The sequence below is a fragment of the Phoxinus phoxinus genome (assembly GCF_949152265.1).
Source record: "Phoxinus phoxinus genome assembly, chromosome: 8".
Classification (NCBI taxonomy): Eukaryota; Metazoa; Chordata; class Actinopteri; order Cypriniformes; family Leuciscidae; genus Phoxinus; species Phoxinus phoxinus.
In genome coordinates, this window is record NC_136883.1 from 17,893,323 (window position 1) to 17,910,358 (window position 17,036).

Genomic DNA, 17,036 nt, shown 5'->3' on the forward strand with positions numbered 1-17,036 from the left:
TGTTATTGTGGTATTAAACGAGTGGAGGGAAACGAGAATCACAATTTAAACTAATCCGACTATGCCACCCTTGGTGGGGCACCAGGGAAATACTTACATGAAGGACACACAGTTAAGTATTACCAATTGAAGGCAAAGAAAATATTAAGTGAGATGTGAGTATCAGTGCAAAAATACACATTCTTATAAAAACACAATCATCAATTAAGACTCGTTATCATGGACTCTCTCTCCAAAAGACACAGCACAATCAAGATTTTAAAAATAACTCTCTAGGGCCAGGCTTAGCAGGAACAAGGCAGGCTGGCTGCAACTCAGGAAATAGTTCAAACCCACCTAAATTCAAACCAAAGCAGCCAACCCACGCACACACAATAAGGAAGTTGTGTCAGCAGACTGTGAAGCACATCACAGAATGAAAGCAGCTAGCCTCCCCTGTTCCACACAGAGTCCTCACTGGCTTCTGGAGAGGAAGGAAAAGAGACATACATTAAAGGTGCTATAACCTGTTAGCCTGCAGCGCCACTTTTGAAAAATCCCCAGAAATGGCATACCCAAACTAAAACAGATAGTGTTTATGGACCCTTTGTACTAAAAGCACAAGTATGGTCTCATTTGAAAGCTGACACCTGGCACTTTATTGGAAATGTAGAATTAATTATTGTCATAATGAAAAAAAAAATGTATGAATAGCTTCAAAGTTGTGTAAGTTATTAGAAATTTATTTTTATGAAACATCTTCATGAAAATTAAATTGAAGTTGGCACTGGAGGAATCTAGAATTGCACTCCAGCTAAAGCCACATGTCTGACCATGTTATATTTAAAATTTGAAGGTGATAAGTCTAAAACTCTGCATTTAGTTAAATGTTTTTCAAGATCATGTCATATGACTTTAATTTGATTAGAATTTAAAATGCAAACTTGTGTTTATTGTCATCTATAAGCATCTATTCAGTCTATTGTCTCTGTTGTTTTGTGGTGCAAACGAGCCCCATTCAGTGTCAGTCTCTCCTGCTCACTTTCACACATCTCCAGCCTGGTTATGGCCCTGGTAATATGCATTTCTTTTGTTTGCATTATAATGGCTAACGACTGGCTATTCACGCTGTTTCACCCCCTAATTTGTTGTATCAAAGTTCTCAATTCACATTGAAACTGTATCAAATGCTTTTCTTGAATAAAGAAACAGTTCAGTAAGCATTCCTATTTAACAGCTAACGTTAGATGGCAGGTGCACCTGAGCTAGCACGACAATACACAACATTTATGAGATTAAAACCATGCTTGTGCTCCAAACTTACTTTATAGCTCAAGTCGAGTGTTTTAAATAACCTTCTGCGAGCTTATTTGGCTTCAGATAAAAAAATCAGACAGAAAATTTATTATTTTATTAGTATTATTAGTATTCTGCACGAAGATAAAGTCTATATCGATTAGCATTACATTATAAATATAATCAATTATTATAAAAATACCTGACATGGCTCGAAGAACACAGGTAAATCAAATATCATTGCAATCATGTTTATTGTCTTCAAAACATCTTTATCTGCATGTTACAGCGATCTCTGTTAGCTCTGTGTGGCGAGGGGGGCGTGGTTTTGCGAAGTCTGTAGCGGGAGAGAGAGGAGGGAGCCGAGCGGTGAGTAAGTAGGTCAAGTGCAGATGATGAACACCTGTGTCTGATTGCAGTAATTGGCGTGGAGAGACCGGATATAAGCCGGCGGGATTGAGAGAGAGAGAGAGAGAGTTGGACTGGGACCTTGTCTGCTGCTGCTGAAACTGGGAGAATTCACATTGAGAGAATTTGGATTTATGATTTATTTTTGCTGTGCTGAACGCATAGTGGACGCGCTCTGTGCGCACTTTTCTTTTTTAACTTTGGACTTAAATAAACGAGTGTCCCACACTGCAAAAAATGCTTTTCTTACTTAGTATTTTTGTTTTGTTTCCAGTCCAAATATCTAAAAATTATTAATTCAAGAAGCATTTACTAGAGAAGTAAAATGACATAAGAAATTCTATTTTGTTTTAAGATAAAAAGAAAGTAATTTAAGTAATTTTTGCTTAAAACAAGCAAAATTATCTGCCAATGGGGTAAGCAAAAAAATCTTAATTCGAATGGAAAACAAGAAAAAAAATCTTAATTCGAATGGAAACCAAGAATTTTTTGCTTACCCCATTGGCAGATAATTTTGCTCGTTTTAAGCAAAAATTACTTAAATTACTTTCTTTTTATCTTAAAACAAAATAGAATTTCTTATGTCATTTTACTTCTCTAGTAAATGCTTCTTGGTTTAAGAATTTTTAGATATTTGGACTGGAAACAAAACAAAAATACTAACTAAGAAAGTATTTTTTGCAGTGCAGTTACGCCGACCCCTGTCTTCTTCCTTCCCTGCATTTTCACATTGAACCTCGTTACACTCTGTTTATGTGAGTGACGTCCTGGAATGTGCATCATTGGTTCTTCTTCGTGTGCTCCCATATTTGGACAAAAAACATGTGCATAGAGCGCCATCCGGCTGCTGGTATGGATTGAAAACACAGTACATCAGAGAATCCAGCGCTCTTTATGTTTACATCGACGCATTTTGATATAAATTCAATAAATATTATTCCTGTCTATAGAAATCTGATGTAAACCTATGAGAATCTATCAATATTTCTCCAAATCTGCACATTTTTGAGCCAAAAGCCCTGAGGGACGTTGTTTTGTCAAGCGTTCTCATGACAACAGCACGGGAGTTTTTTTATGAATGGACGCGGCTGACGCTCATAATTCATATTAAAGGTATCGACTAATTTTTTCATTACATAAATCCTGACACAAATTAAGACATAACTGTCACTATAAGTTTCTCAGAATACAATAGTGGTCAAATACTGAAACGTGAGACTTATATCTTTTTAATGATGTATAGTTTGTCAAGGTAATAACATTAAATCTGATAGTAACTTTGAACTATTAAAAAAAAAAACGCTTCAGTGCGTCCTCGCTCTGGCAACGGTTAACAGGATAAGCGATGTCACGCGTTTTTTAAGACAAAACATTTTTTGTCACATACAGCAAACATCTCCTCGCTATCCGCTAGCTGCCTGTCCCCTGAACACACTGTAAAAAAAATGCGGTCTCTGTAGACAGCCCAGGCTCCACAAACGGCAACAAAAACAAACTGGGGCAACCCGCACCACAAAACATAACAAACAGTGTTCCAGCCAATAACGGACAAGCAAGATTTGGGTGTGGGGTTTGGGGGGTTAGTGTGCGCGTACACATGAAGGGGTGTGTGGAGGAGGAGATAGAAGCATGAAGAGGGAAGTTATAGTTATATTCTCTTAAAGTTTGATATGGCCGACACACGACCAAAGAGATGATGTTCCGATGAACAAATTGCAAAGAGGGAAAAGGATAAGGAACTCCCGAATTTACATTGGAAAAGCCTGCGAAAGGTGTTGAGAACTCCGCCGCCAGATGGGCTTCCAATCCGACATTCAGGTAGCTCTGTTTTTGCTGGACAGGTGGGTAAATCCATTTTTTTGTTTTTCTAAATGGACGTTCGTGTTCGCCTAACCAACACAAGGATATAATGAGCTAGATCTATGCAGTAAGCGCAAACTTTAGTGAATACAACATATAGGTTTATAGCAGCTAGCGATCAATCTCTATTGTAAATGATCAAGCAAACTCACAGTAGGGCGACAGCTTGTGTGAATGGTTGTATTCACCCACTGTTTGTTATGAATTTGAATGTTCATTTATAGGCTATTGACAACTTTGACTAAATTTGTTTATGACTGAGCCGTTGTTTATGCTCACTGGGAAACAAAGGGAGGGGGAGGAGATGGGATGAGGAGGAGGGAGGGTCTAGCTATCCTTCGTTTTGTTTGACAATACTTTGAATGTCATCAAGAAATGACGTCACCCAGCATCGCTTAGAGCATCTTTAACAAAAGACTACAAAAGAAAACTACACTGAATAATACAAAAAAGAAAACCAACATAAAGTTTACAGACACTGTGTGGGGAGAGTTTATAGCACTCAGGACCCCTGACAACACTGCATATAGCTAAAGCAGATATCCTATTTGACCAGAAAGTGGATGCAACCTCTGGTATGTATTATGTATTATAATACATATAAATGATATAAGATATAAATAGATATACACTTTACAATAAACAATTGTAACACATGTATTGTTTTATGTGAATGATTAAGCAGGATGATTTTCAGATAATTTTGGAGCAAAAACTCTAGGCGAAAGCACCCATTAGTCAAAAGTCTTGTGGACACATATTTAGTATGTGTTTTGTGGCCTTATTTCAAAAACTTTTAGTTTTTCAATAACCATGCATAAACATATGTGACCGATCACGGAAAGTAGGGACACAAGTCGGTGTGGGGCATTTTGAGTTATTCACAGATTCTGAAAGTGTAGTCTCCAAGCTTTCAACACATGGAAATCTGATAATATTTGGAGGTTGTGGCCATTTGAATGTAGGCACTCAAAAAAGCTCAAAGTGGAGAAAACGGCCTCTAAAGATTGTGCAGTTCTCACCTCTCTCTGCTGCTGGGAGTGACAATAGGGCTCATTTACATCTCATTTAGATAAACCATACCCCCTGTAAAGCTCCCCCCTGTAAAGGTACGTTCACACTACAAGCGACTTTGTCGCTGCAGGTCGCCAGTGGCTGGCGGTTAGGTCGCCAGTAATGTTTGTGAGTGACATTCACAGATGTTTCTCCATGTTGTAGACAACAAATCCGTTTTCTTGCCACTACAAACAAACATTTTGGAAGGAAAATTCTAAATATAAATGGAATCAGTACATAACATGCATAATATTAAAGATGAACGAGAATCTGTGAGTTATTTTTTTCCATCGCGGCTATTTAATTGCAACAAACGGGCAAATACCGGTCTATATGGGTTCACGAAACCAATCAGGCTCTGAGTCAGTACTGTGAATACCACTGTATGTACACGGAGATATATCACAACTTATAGGACAGTTTCTGAAATTAGCTAAAATTAGCTTCTCATTCAACTTGCCTCTGTCAGAGAGTGACGGATGATCACGCGCGCTTCACTGACTTCACTCCTATTGGTTGTCGCTTCCGAAAGTCGCTCTTCATTTGCATAAAGTCAAACAGATCTCAACTTTGTCGCGTCGCCAGACACACCCCATCAGGTCGCCAACGGCCGCGATCGTGTGTGTCGCCAGAAAACGCCCGCTCCCCATTTAAATAAATGGTAACGTGTCGCTTTGTCGCTTGTAGTGTGAACGCACCTTAAAGCTGTAAAGCACAGGGGGGAGCAAAAAAGGTCAGGAAAATGTGCCATCAAAGAAAAAGTTTGCAAACAGGTAATATACAGTCCCCTCCAAAAGTATTGGAACAGTGAGGCCAATTCATTTATTTGTTCTGTAGACTGAAACCATTTGGGTTAGACATCAAAAAATGAATATGAGACAAGAGATCAACATTTCAGCTTTTATTTCCAGGTATTTACATCTGGATCTGATACACAACTTAGAAGATATAACCTTTTGTTTGAACCCACCCATTGCTCATGCGACCAAAAGTATTGGAACAGATTAACTTAAAATAGATTAAAGTGAATAAGACTTAATATTTAGTTGCAAATCTTTTGCTTGCAATAACTGCATAAAGCCTGAGACCCATTGACATCACCAAACTTTTGAAATGGTTTTCCAAGCTTCTTTAAGTTGTTGTTTGTTTTGGGGGGTTACTACCTTTAGTCTCTTTTTTAGCTGGTAAAATGCATGCTCTATAGGGTTTAAGTCTGAAGATTGACTGGGCCAGTCTAAAACCTTCCACTTCTTGCCCTTGATGAACTCCTTTGTTGTTTTTGGGTCATTATCTTGTTGCATGATGAAGGATCTCCCAATCAGTTTGGTTGAATCTTTTTGTAAATTGGCAGACAAAATGTTTCTGTACACTTCTGATATCATTTAGCTGCTGCCATCATGTGTTCCATCATGTCAAGTCAAGTCAAGAATATTTGTATAGCGTTTTTCACAATACAGATTGTATCAAAGCAGCTTCACAGTATTAAATTAAAATAATAATAAAACGTCCATGTTTGGTAATGCTAATCAATAGTAATATTGATTGATTCATTAAATTGAATATCCCCAACTGAGCAAGCCAAAGGCAACAGTGGCAAGGAAACGAAAAACTCCATCAGGTGACCTAATGGTGACCTAAAACTCCATCAGGTGACCTAATGGAGAAAAAAAAAACCTTGGGAGAACCCAGGCTCAGTCGGGGGCCAGTTCTCCTCTGGCGGTTATGAACTAGAGGCCGGATTTAACTGTAAGATTAAAACATTTATATGAATGCCTGGTTAAAGAGATGCGTCTTTAATCTAGTTTTGAACTGGGAGAGCGACTCTGAGCAACGAACAGTATCAGGAAGGCTATTCCAGAGTTTTGGAGCTAAATGTGAGAATGCTCTCCCTCCTTTGGTGGACTTAGATATCCTAGGTATAACCAAAAGCCTCGAATTTAGCGATCTTAAAGAGCGCGATGGATTATAGGGCGATAGAAGATCCGTTAAATAAACTGGAGCTAAGCCGTTTAGGGCTTTATAAGTCAGTAACAATACCTTATAATTAATACGGAACTTTATAGGTAACCAATGTAGTGATGATAAGATAGGTGTTATATGATCATATTTTCTTGATCTGGTAAGAACTCTAGCGGCTGCATTTTGGACTAACTGTAGCTTGTTTATTGAGGATGCAGGACAACCAGCTAATAGAGCATTACAGTAATCTAGTCTCGAGGTCATGAATGCATGAACTAACTTTTCTGCATCAGAAACTGATAGCATATTACGTAGCTTAGCAATGTTTCTAAGGTGGAAAAATGCCGTTTTTGTAACATATGAAATATGATTTTTAAAAGACAGGTCGCAGTCTAGTATGACACCCAGGTCTTTTACTGTAGAGGATAAAGTAGCAGGACATCCTACTATGTTAAAGTTGTATTGTGAGAGGTTTTGTGGGCGGTTTTTTGAACCGATGAGTAGTACCTCCGTCTTGTCTGGATTTAATAGAAGAAAATTACGCGTCATCCAATCTTTTATATCTTTAACACACTCTGTCAATTTTGATAATTTAGCGTTTTCATCCGGCCGTGATGAAATATATAATTGAGTGTCATCAGCATAACAATGGAAACTAATTCCATGTTTCCTTATAATATTTCCAAGTGGCAGCATATATATTGAGAATAATAGAGGGCCTAGCACAGATCCCTGCGGCACTCCATAGTTTACTGAAGTTATGATCGATTTTTTTCCATTTAAATAGACAAAATGGTAGCGGTCAGATAAGTATGATCTAAACCAGCTTAATGCTTGTCCTTGAACGCCAGTATAATTTTGTAGTCGATCTAAGAGTATTGTGTGATCTATAGTATCGAACGCAGCACTAAGATCAAGTAAAACTAGTATTGAGATACAGCCTTGGTCCGAAGCTAAAAGTAAATCATTAATGATTTTAACGAGCGCAGTTTCAGTGCTATGGTGCGGCCTGAATCCAGACTGAAACTTTTCATAGATGTCATTTTCTTGCAAAAAAGAGCACAGTTGAGCGGACACAACTTTTTCTAATATTTTAGACATAAATGGAAGATTTGAAATGGGTCTATAATTTGCTAGATTATGTGGGTCTAATTGTGGTTTCTTAATGAGTGGTTTTATAACTGCCAGTTTAAATGTTTTTGGAACGTGACCTAAAGATAGAGACGAGTTAATAATATTGAGTAGAGGCTCTTCCACTACAGGTAACACTTCTTTCAGTAGTTTAGTTGGTATAGGATCTAATAAGCACGTTGTTGTTTTAGATGAAGTGATAAGTTTATTTAGCTCTTTTTGTTCTATAGTTGTAAAGCGCTGTAATTGTTCTTGCGGGGTGATAATTGAGGCTGATTTATAAGGCGCGATTGAAGATTGAGTGTTTACAATTGTGGTTCTGATGCTTTCTATTTTCTCAGTGAAGAAGTTCATGAAATCATTACTGCTAAACTGTAACGGGATATTTTGGTCAGGTGACGTTTGTTTATTTATTAGTCTAGCCACGGTGGTAAATAAAAATCTTGGATTATTTTGGTTGTTTTCTATTAGTTTGCGGAGATGCTCAGCCCTTGCCGCTTTTAGGGCCTTTTTATAACGTGACATACTGTCTTTCCACGCGATTCTAAAGACCTCTAAATTAGTTTGTTTCCATTTACGCTCTAATTTACGGGTTTCTCTCTTTAGAACATGCGTAGTATTGTTGTACCATGGTGCTTTACTTTTCTCTCTGACCTTTTTTAATCTAATGGGTGCAACAATATCCAATGTTCTAGAGAGAATGGTGCTCATAGTGCTAGTTACTTCCTCTAATTCGTCTGTTTGTTTGGGTTCAGGCAGTAACTGAGACAAATCAGATAAGCAATTTGAGAAATTATCTATGGTGGATGGAAGGATTGTTCTGCCTGGTCGGTAACGCGGCGCAGTATGACATAGTACTGTAGTCCGTAATATACAAGTTACCAGGAAGTGGTCACTGACACCATCACTTTGTGGAATGATATCTATATCGGTTGGATCGGTTCCGTATGATATAATTAAATCGAGTGTATGATTAAGACGATGAGTTGGTCCGGTGACGTTTTGCTTGACCCCAAAGGAGTTTAATAAATCTGTAAACGCAGCCCCTAACGCATCATTTGAATTATCTACGTGTATGTTGAAATCTCCAACAATTAATGCTTTATCGACGTTGACCAATAGATCTGAGAGAAAATCTGCAAACTCTTTTAGGAAATCAGCGTAGGGCCCTGGCGGTCTATATACGGTAGCCAAGGCTAGAGATAATAGGGATTTTTTTTTTACATCTAAGAGCGTAACATTTAATACAAGTACTTCAAACGAATTAAATTTGTCACCTGTTTTCTGAGTAACATTAAGAATATCTCTATAGATTGTTGCAACACCGCCGCCACGACCAATCAGACGGGGCTCATGCTTATAACAGTATCCTGGTGGAGTGGACTCATTTAGACCGAAATAGTCATTTGGTTTAAGCCAGGTTTCAGTAAGGCAAAGTACATCGATGCTATTATCTGTGACTATTTCATTTACAATAGCTGCTTTAGGTGTGAGTGATCTAATGTTCAGAAGACCTAGCTTTAGAAATTGTTTTTGTTCACTAATAGCGAGATTTTCTGTTTTAATAACAATTAGATTTTTCCTAGATCCTACAGTAGATTTATTATTTGATCTCACTAAACGAGGAATAGACACAGTTTCTATTAAATGTTCTACACTAGTATTTATATCAATTAATTTGGTGCAGCAGAGACTGTGATTTGGATTTTTGGTAACTAGTCAGACGGTCTTTAACGTCTTGGAGATGTTATCCGACAGAAGATCCGCTCCATTTCTACTTGGGTGTAAGCCATCAGCGCGGAAGAGCCTAGGACGCTCCCAAAATAGATTCCAATTATTTATAAAGAGCAGTTTCTGCTCATTGCACCATGACATTAACCATTCATTTAGCGCGAATAATCTACTGAACTTCTCATGCCCTTGTCGATACGTGGGAAGCGGCCCAGACACGATGATCGTTATTTCAGGCGATGCGGTGCGTACCGTCTCGATTAGGTTCCTATAATCCTTTTTCAAAACCTCCGTCTGCCGCAGCCTGACGTCGTTCGCTCCTGCGTGCAAGACGACAGCTCCGACGCGCTCGTCACCGTTCAAGATCTCGGGTACTCGCGCAGCGATATCAGAAACACGGTCATCAGGAAAACAGTGGCTACGCACCTTACTTTTACCTGACGTAGCGTGGACGTTCCGAACAATTGAATCGCCGATAATCACAGCATCGCGTTCCGTTTCGCGAAGAGGGGAGAAGCGGTTCTGAGTGGAAATCTCGAAAACCGGGAGGGGCGGAGAGATTCTTCGCGTCTTCCGCTGCGAAACAACCCAAGCTTCGTGACGGCGCCTCGGAGCCGGGGTGTATGAAACTTGTGAGAACCGCCTTGGCGCACGGGACCAATGCTGAGAGACGCACGGTGTTGACGCAATCGGAGTCTGCGGATTATTAACTGATTTGTGTGCATCGACGCGAGATGTTTCAAGAGCTAAACGCCGGTCTCTTAGCTCGGCTTGTCTCTCTAGAAGGTCGCGGATCTGCTTTTCTACAGCTTCCAGCTCAGACTGCACCGCCTGCAGCTCGAATGTGTCCTCACCTGCACCAAAAGGTAGACAACATAACGTTACATTTGATATATTCGCCATTTAAACAGATGGACAGTAAGTTAGCAACGACGCTACCAGTGATGCTATCAATATTAACGCTAATTTATAACTGAAATCTTGGATATAATCTGTCTTTTTAATGGTACGGGTGTGATGTAGACGCACGATAGGCGAGAAAATGTTCGTTTGTAAGTGAGTGTAAAGAAGACGCGCTCAGCCGTTCGACCCACAGGTGTAACGGACCGGTATTGGGTCAATCGGTTTGAGACGCGTCTACTCAACAGTCCGCGTTGTAACTATGAGATTTTGAGCAGCAGTGCTTCTCAGTGAGTAAAAGTAGAAAATGTTCGTTTGTAAGTGAGTGTAAAGAAGACCCGCTCAGCCGTCCGACCCACAGGTGTAATGGACCGGTATTGGGTCAATCGGTTTGAGACGCGTCTACTCAACAGTCCGCGTTGTAACTACGATATTTTGAGCGTCAGTGTTTCTCAATGAGAAAAAGTAGAAAATATTAGTTGTAAGTGAGTTTAAAGAGAGAAATCCCGGATTTTGAATCAAATCGACGGAGCTCAAACACAAACAACGCGTTCAGGAAGTGACGTAACAGGAAGTGACGTTCAGGAAGTCGAACAGATCTGGAGTTGAATAATTCATCTCTATCATCAATAAAGATTAATGAGCCCGTCCCAGAAGAAGCCATGCAAACCAAAGCCATGACATTACCTCCACCGTGTTTCACAGATGAGCTCGAAGCCTCTGTACTTTTGTTCATGAAGTCTTCTGTGAACAGTAGATTGAGATACCTTCACTCCTGCCCTCTGGAGGTTGTTGCTGATGTCACTAACAGTTGTTTTAGGGTCTTTCTTTACAGCTCTCACAATCATTCTGTCATCAACTGCTGATGTTTTCCTTGTTCTACCCATTTGAGGTCTGGTACTTTGTACACCAGTGGTTTCTTTCTTCCTCAGGACATTCCAAATGGTTGTACTGGCTATGGCCAATGTTTGTGCAATGGCTCTGATTGATTTTCCATTTTCTCTCAGCTTCACAATTGCTTGTTTTTCGCCCATAGACAGCTCTCTGGTTTTCATGTTGGTTACACGTCTAATTATAAATGCAGTCTGCACAGGCAAAACCCAAATCTTAAACTGAGCGCAGACATTCAGTGCTATTTATTGTTTGAATAATCAATGTAACAGGACACACCAGGGCAACAAATAACACCTGTCAGTCACATGTTCCAATACTTTTGGTCGCATGAGCAATGGGTGGGTTAAAAAAAAAAGGTTATATCTTCTAAGTTGTGTATCAGATCTAAATGTAAATACCTGGAAATAAAAGCTGAAATGTTGATCTCTTGTCTCATATAAATTTTTTGATGTCTAACCCAAATGGTTTCAGTCTACAGAACAAATAAATTAATTGGCCTCACTGTTCCAATACTTTTGGAGGGGACTGTATAAATAAATGTCTCTTAGCATCTACCGATAAAACTGTATAGGCAACTCTTTTGATATTAGATAGAGCCTGCATAATAAGTAGCCACGCTGTAGGGCTGGGCGATATTGTTCAGCACAATAAATAAATGAATACAGGTTTGGAACAACATTAGAGTGAGTAAAGAATGACAAAATGTTTATTTATCATGATCTGGTTAATTATGTTCTTTGAACACACTTGCCGGTTATGATTAGAATAGCTGGATTGAGTTATCTAAGATAATTGCGCGTTAATGCGCTGGTTTAAAAGGGGATATGTATCGATAGTAGAAACATTGATCTGCAACGCTGCTATTGGCTGCTCACCGTGGCCAAAGAGCGCGCACAGTTTTTCTCCGCAGCAGAGCAAGAGTCACATCAAAGTCTGTAAAAGTAGCAAGCAAATGAAATGCCATAGTGGGGACCATGTTAAATGTTTCTATCACTTATTACAGTATATATATTTTTGTATTTTAATTTAATTTAATAATTACTTTGTTCATTGTAATGTCAGAGCCACCACGCACTAGAACATTGGAACATGTAAAGGTGAAAATGGTAATATTAACTAGGATGCTTATACTGTTACTTCTTCCTGCCTCTTTGTATTTATGCTCATGGGTAGCCTAACTGGGTTCCATTCAGACCTTAACATTTAGTCTTTTACTGTAATATGTCAACAAGGTCCAACAAGACATTTTCTCCTGGCTGTACCCAATGTTTAGATCTGCTGTGGTATTTATGCAAATTAGCACATCTGTAATTAGATTATGCACCGTTTGTCCATGTTAACAAACAATAAAAAAAAACTTGTAATACATTTTTTGTTTGTCTTGATATAAGTAATCAACTCACTAATTTGCATGGTGATATCTAAAGGTAAAATTGTTCACCCTATTCATGTGAGAAAAATAATGAGGCTATATGTGATGTGATCTGGGAAAACACCCCACATGGTAAAATTTGACATGTTACGGGTTTTGATACCACATTAAAGCTGTTTTCAATCCCTTTCCAAATCTGTTTTTATTTATTTTATCGTTTGTCTGTAACAAAAGTTATGGTCATCTGAAGTCGGCTGATCGCTAAGATTTTCAGAAACGGAATTTTGAGAAAAACAGATTTAACCCTTTAGAACCTGACGCTAAAATGGGTGTTTTTCACATATTTTGATTTTTTGACTGTAAAATTCTAAAACAATGTGCTATCTTCATGTGTAAGGTGTCATCTTTTTCAGAAAAAGATTAGCTTTCAACAAATTACAGTTATTGACCATTATTGTGTGTGGTGAGTTCGTAAATAGAATTTAAATAGACAAAAAAAAAAAAACGAGAATAAATTTTCCGATTTTTATTTAGAAAAAAACAGAAAAAAATCACGAACGAAAGAAACTAACACTTTAAAGTTGAAAAATGAAGTATAATACAACTATACAAGTCTTTTTTGTGACATTGGGTTGCACAGTTTTCATTTAGGACCCTTTTTTTCATACACGCACACATATAAATGCGTCCATTCATATTAGGCACGCACACATACACAGACATACACCACATGTAAAGATACGTGAAAAAGTAACGGCCATCCGCCTCCCAAGTTTCATTAAAAATCATCCCAATCCCCTCTTCCTCTGTCTACCACTTCTTTCACCATGTATTTGTTTGTCTCTTTTATTATTTTATGCAATCCAAAACACTCTAACCTGATTTGAACCTTCGTATCTCTCGGTTCAAATCCTTCCTTCCCGCTCTGCCAGAAAGCCCGCTGTCATTTGCTGACGGAAATCATGGAATTACCGTAATAAGCCGTATATTGCCGAAAAGCGCATGTTGTCTACTGTCGGGGGCAATTTGAATGGTTTTGATAGTGCAAACGGTTGAAGAGTTACGGTACAATGAATACAGCTTGCTGATCTGTGTCGGCGACGACACATTCGGTTCTAAAGGGTTAAAGGGTAACTAAACACTAAAACAACTTTTTTCTAGCGGTACGACTGGCGCTCTTTTTTTTATTGCCTTTTTTCATATTACATATTTTAGTAATGAACATAGATTAGGTATCATTCGAAAACTTATGAACTCAAAATTCATCCTGTGAAAACCGTTTCTAAATTAGACAATTGAGAGGAGATCTTTTAAGCAAGCAGCTACTTCAGACTCCGTTGTTCTCTTGTGCTCTGCATCACAAAATAACGTTGGATAAAAATAAATAAATAAAAACTTGCGTGCCCTTGTAGTTTACACAGGACTGGCGGGACCTTTCTGGTATGTGGTTTATTTTGATAGGTGAAACTGTCTTTGTAGTGTTAAGAGAAGGAGAGCTGTGCGCGATTAAGTTTTTTTGCACCTCCGCTCCGCCGTGCGTGTTCTTAAAGAGAAAGACACAGTCTTTCAGCTTGCCACTATAAATCCCCATTTTTCTGCACTAAACTAGCGAATTTTCCTAAGATATATTCAGAGATGATAGACAAGATGTTATAGAATAATAATTTAATGAAAACCCAATTTTGACTAAAATCTATTTTTAGACCTTACTGAAAACGTGCCAGCGCGACATCCGACGGGTTTTCCCAGATCGCATCACATATATAGGATATATTTGGGTCTTTTTTGGAACTTTCCCCTAATGGGATTCTTCGGGGCTTTTTTTTTCCTTACTCAGGACATATTGAGGATACAAAATCAGTTGAGTTTGATTCTGTTGCAATTTGTTCACGGTTGACCCCCATTTTGGCTTAAAACGCCTGGACTATTCTCCTTTATAGTCTTGACTCCCAGAATGTTATCTTTCTAGGCCAATGATGGAGCATACTTAGGGTACGTTTAAACGACAATGATATGCTTAAAGCGGGGACGTTTTTTCTTTGAGTTTTCCGCAATTGTCAAAGCAATCGCCATTCACACAGATCACAATGATTAAAAATGCTGTATTCTGCTGCTAGCCCATTCGATGGCGATGAAACACTATAGACGGAGACCGTTTTCAAAAAATTGCACTTTGAAACCCGTTTCCAGAAGTTTGTAAACGAACGGCCAAAACGCATTAAAAGTTTTCAGTTTTTAGTTGAAAACGGTGTCGTGTAAACAGCCCCTTAGACTTGTTCATCATATTGTATCCTTGAGTGGAGGCCCCTCCTGTCATGCGGATGCTTCCATTCACCTCCATCCTCCCCAGCACCACCGGGTCTTTCCCTCCATCCTCCCCAACACCACCAGGATGGTCTCTTCCCTCCATTCACCCCACCACCACCAGGATGGTCCCTTCCCATACCTCGCAGGGGGTCGGCTGCGCCCCTGCCTTCGTCTCCAGGCAGGATATGCAGAGTCCGGACCCTTGGATTGCAAGCTACGGACGGGGCCTACGCCAAATAACTTGATTGCTTGCTGGGCTGTTAATAAATGTTTAATTGTCACAGTATTTGTTCTCCTAAGTCTTTCTGGTAGAACTGAAACTGTGGGACCAGTTTTTATGTGTAGTGGTGCGTACTTCACAGTGGGCACACAATCTACATTTGTTATCTCTCCCATGGAAGTTTTGACCTGTGCTTGTTTGTAGGGGCGCGCACTTCACTGTGGGCGTGCAAACTACAGTCATTACACTTCTGATGGGGGAGGGATGGGGCTTGAAACCCCACATTTACTGCAATATAGACATTTAGAACTGTTTTTAACTGTTTCCAACTGTTCTTAAAAGCTTTTAAGCCCCAAAAATGCCGTCGCCGTGTAAACGAAAGGCACATCCGATAAAATATTTTTACGTTTTCACCCACGAGCGTTCTCGTGTAAACAGGGCCTAAGTCTTGCTGAACAACAGTGAAGTCTACATGTTATGTCACTGTATCACAGCAAAAAAAAATTAACGGTAATTTAACGGTTTAACTGAAAAAGTACCCAGCCAACAAGTATAATAATTATAATGTATAACAAATGCTAATCTTTATTTTTAGGATTATTATTTGTTTTAGTCAGCCCCCTTTGACTTCGAGAGCAAAAAAAAAAAAAAGTGATGTACGTCATCCTAACATGCACTCTCTTCACCTCTTTTAAAAAGATTTAAGGAAATTAGAAGTTGTGCAAAATATTGTATGCCAGAACAACTAGGACAAGTGACTTGCAGCTTTCCCAAAAAAAAAAACAATTATATTAACAGATTTGTACATGAATGACTCAAAGGGAGCAAAATTAGACACCTGAAATGGACACGTTGCTAACATTTTCCTACCAAGACTGAACCGAATCACCTTTCAATAGGCCTGATTCAAAAATCTCTATAACAGAGATGATGTGAGATTAAACCATACTTACTACAGTACTAAAGATGCACCGATTAAAATTTTCTAGGCCGATTCCGATTTTTCACTGAGTTTGACCTGCCGATACCGATTTTAGCCAATTCCGATTTCATTTTTTCTAACCACTTTACAGCACACACACATATTTGAAGAGTTCAGATGCCAAAGTTTTTAAGTGCCATCTGAAATTTTTGTCTAAAATTATCATTTTGATCAAGCTTGTATATTTAAGTTCAGTAATTTCACTTAAATGACAAATAATAGGTAATTTTCATTGCCATTTAAGATAAATTACTGAACTTAAATATTCAAGCTTGATAAAAATGATCATTCTAGAAGAAATGTTTAGATGGCACTTAGAGGCTTAAATTGCATCTGAACTCTTTATTTATTTTCTATATTTTTTTAAATATAAAACACCATATACTTTTACCCAAACTGAACAATTAAAACAAGTTTAAATGGGAAACATTTTCTACAAATATTTTTGTTTTCATTTTCTAGCCTACTCCAGTTCTTGTTAAACACACTAGACATGCAAATTCTGTGCATTTTGGGCACTATTTGTGTGAAATCATATTGATTTTGTCCATTAAAAGCGTGCTTTCACTTTAATTGAGCGTGAGCTCCTGCTTTAATTACGCGACGCTCCTGCTTGACGCTCACGCACTGCTCCTGCTCCGCGTATTTTTTTCAGCGTGAATGTTATTCAATGAGAGCATTCACACCAAAAAAAAAACCTCGCTGCTCACGCTTGCGGTGTGAAACATCCGTAATTCACGAGGTGTCCTACATGTGCGGTCCGTGTGCACATGTGATTGCTGTTGCGCGGTGTTAATCAATTGTGAAAATCGGCCAATTCCGGTCACCAGCTGATCAATCGGATCATCTCTACTTAGGCTAAGCTCTCCTCGCTGGTCTCTGCACTCAGATTTCTGTTTTTCTTCTATAGCAGCTAGTCTGAAAAACAACAAATAAAAAAT

At 38.8% G+C, this 17,036-nt stretch overlaps 1 protein-coding gene across 1 annotated transcript in view; it reads right to left on the minus strand.

Moving 5' to 3' along the window:
• The window catches only part of LOC307002810 (uncharacterized protein), a 185,218-nt gene that overhangs the window by 55,352 nt on the left and 112,830 nt on the right, over positions 1 to 17,036 (minus strand). The window lies entirely within an intron of this gene.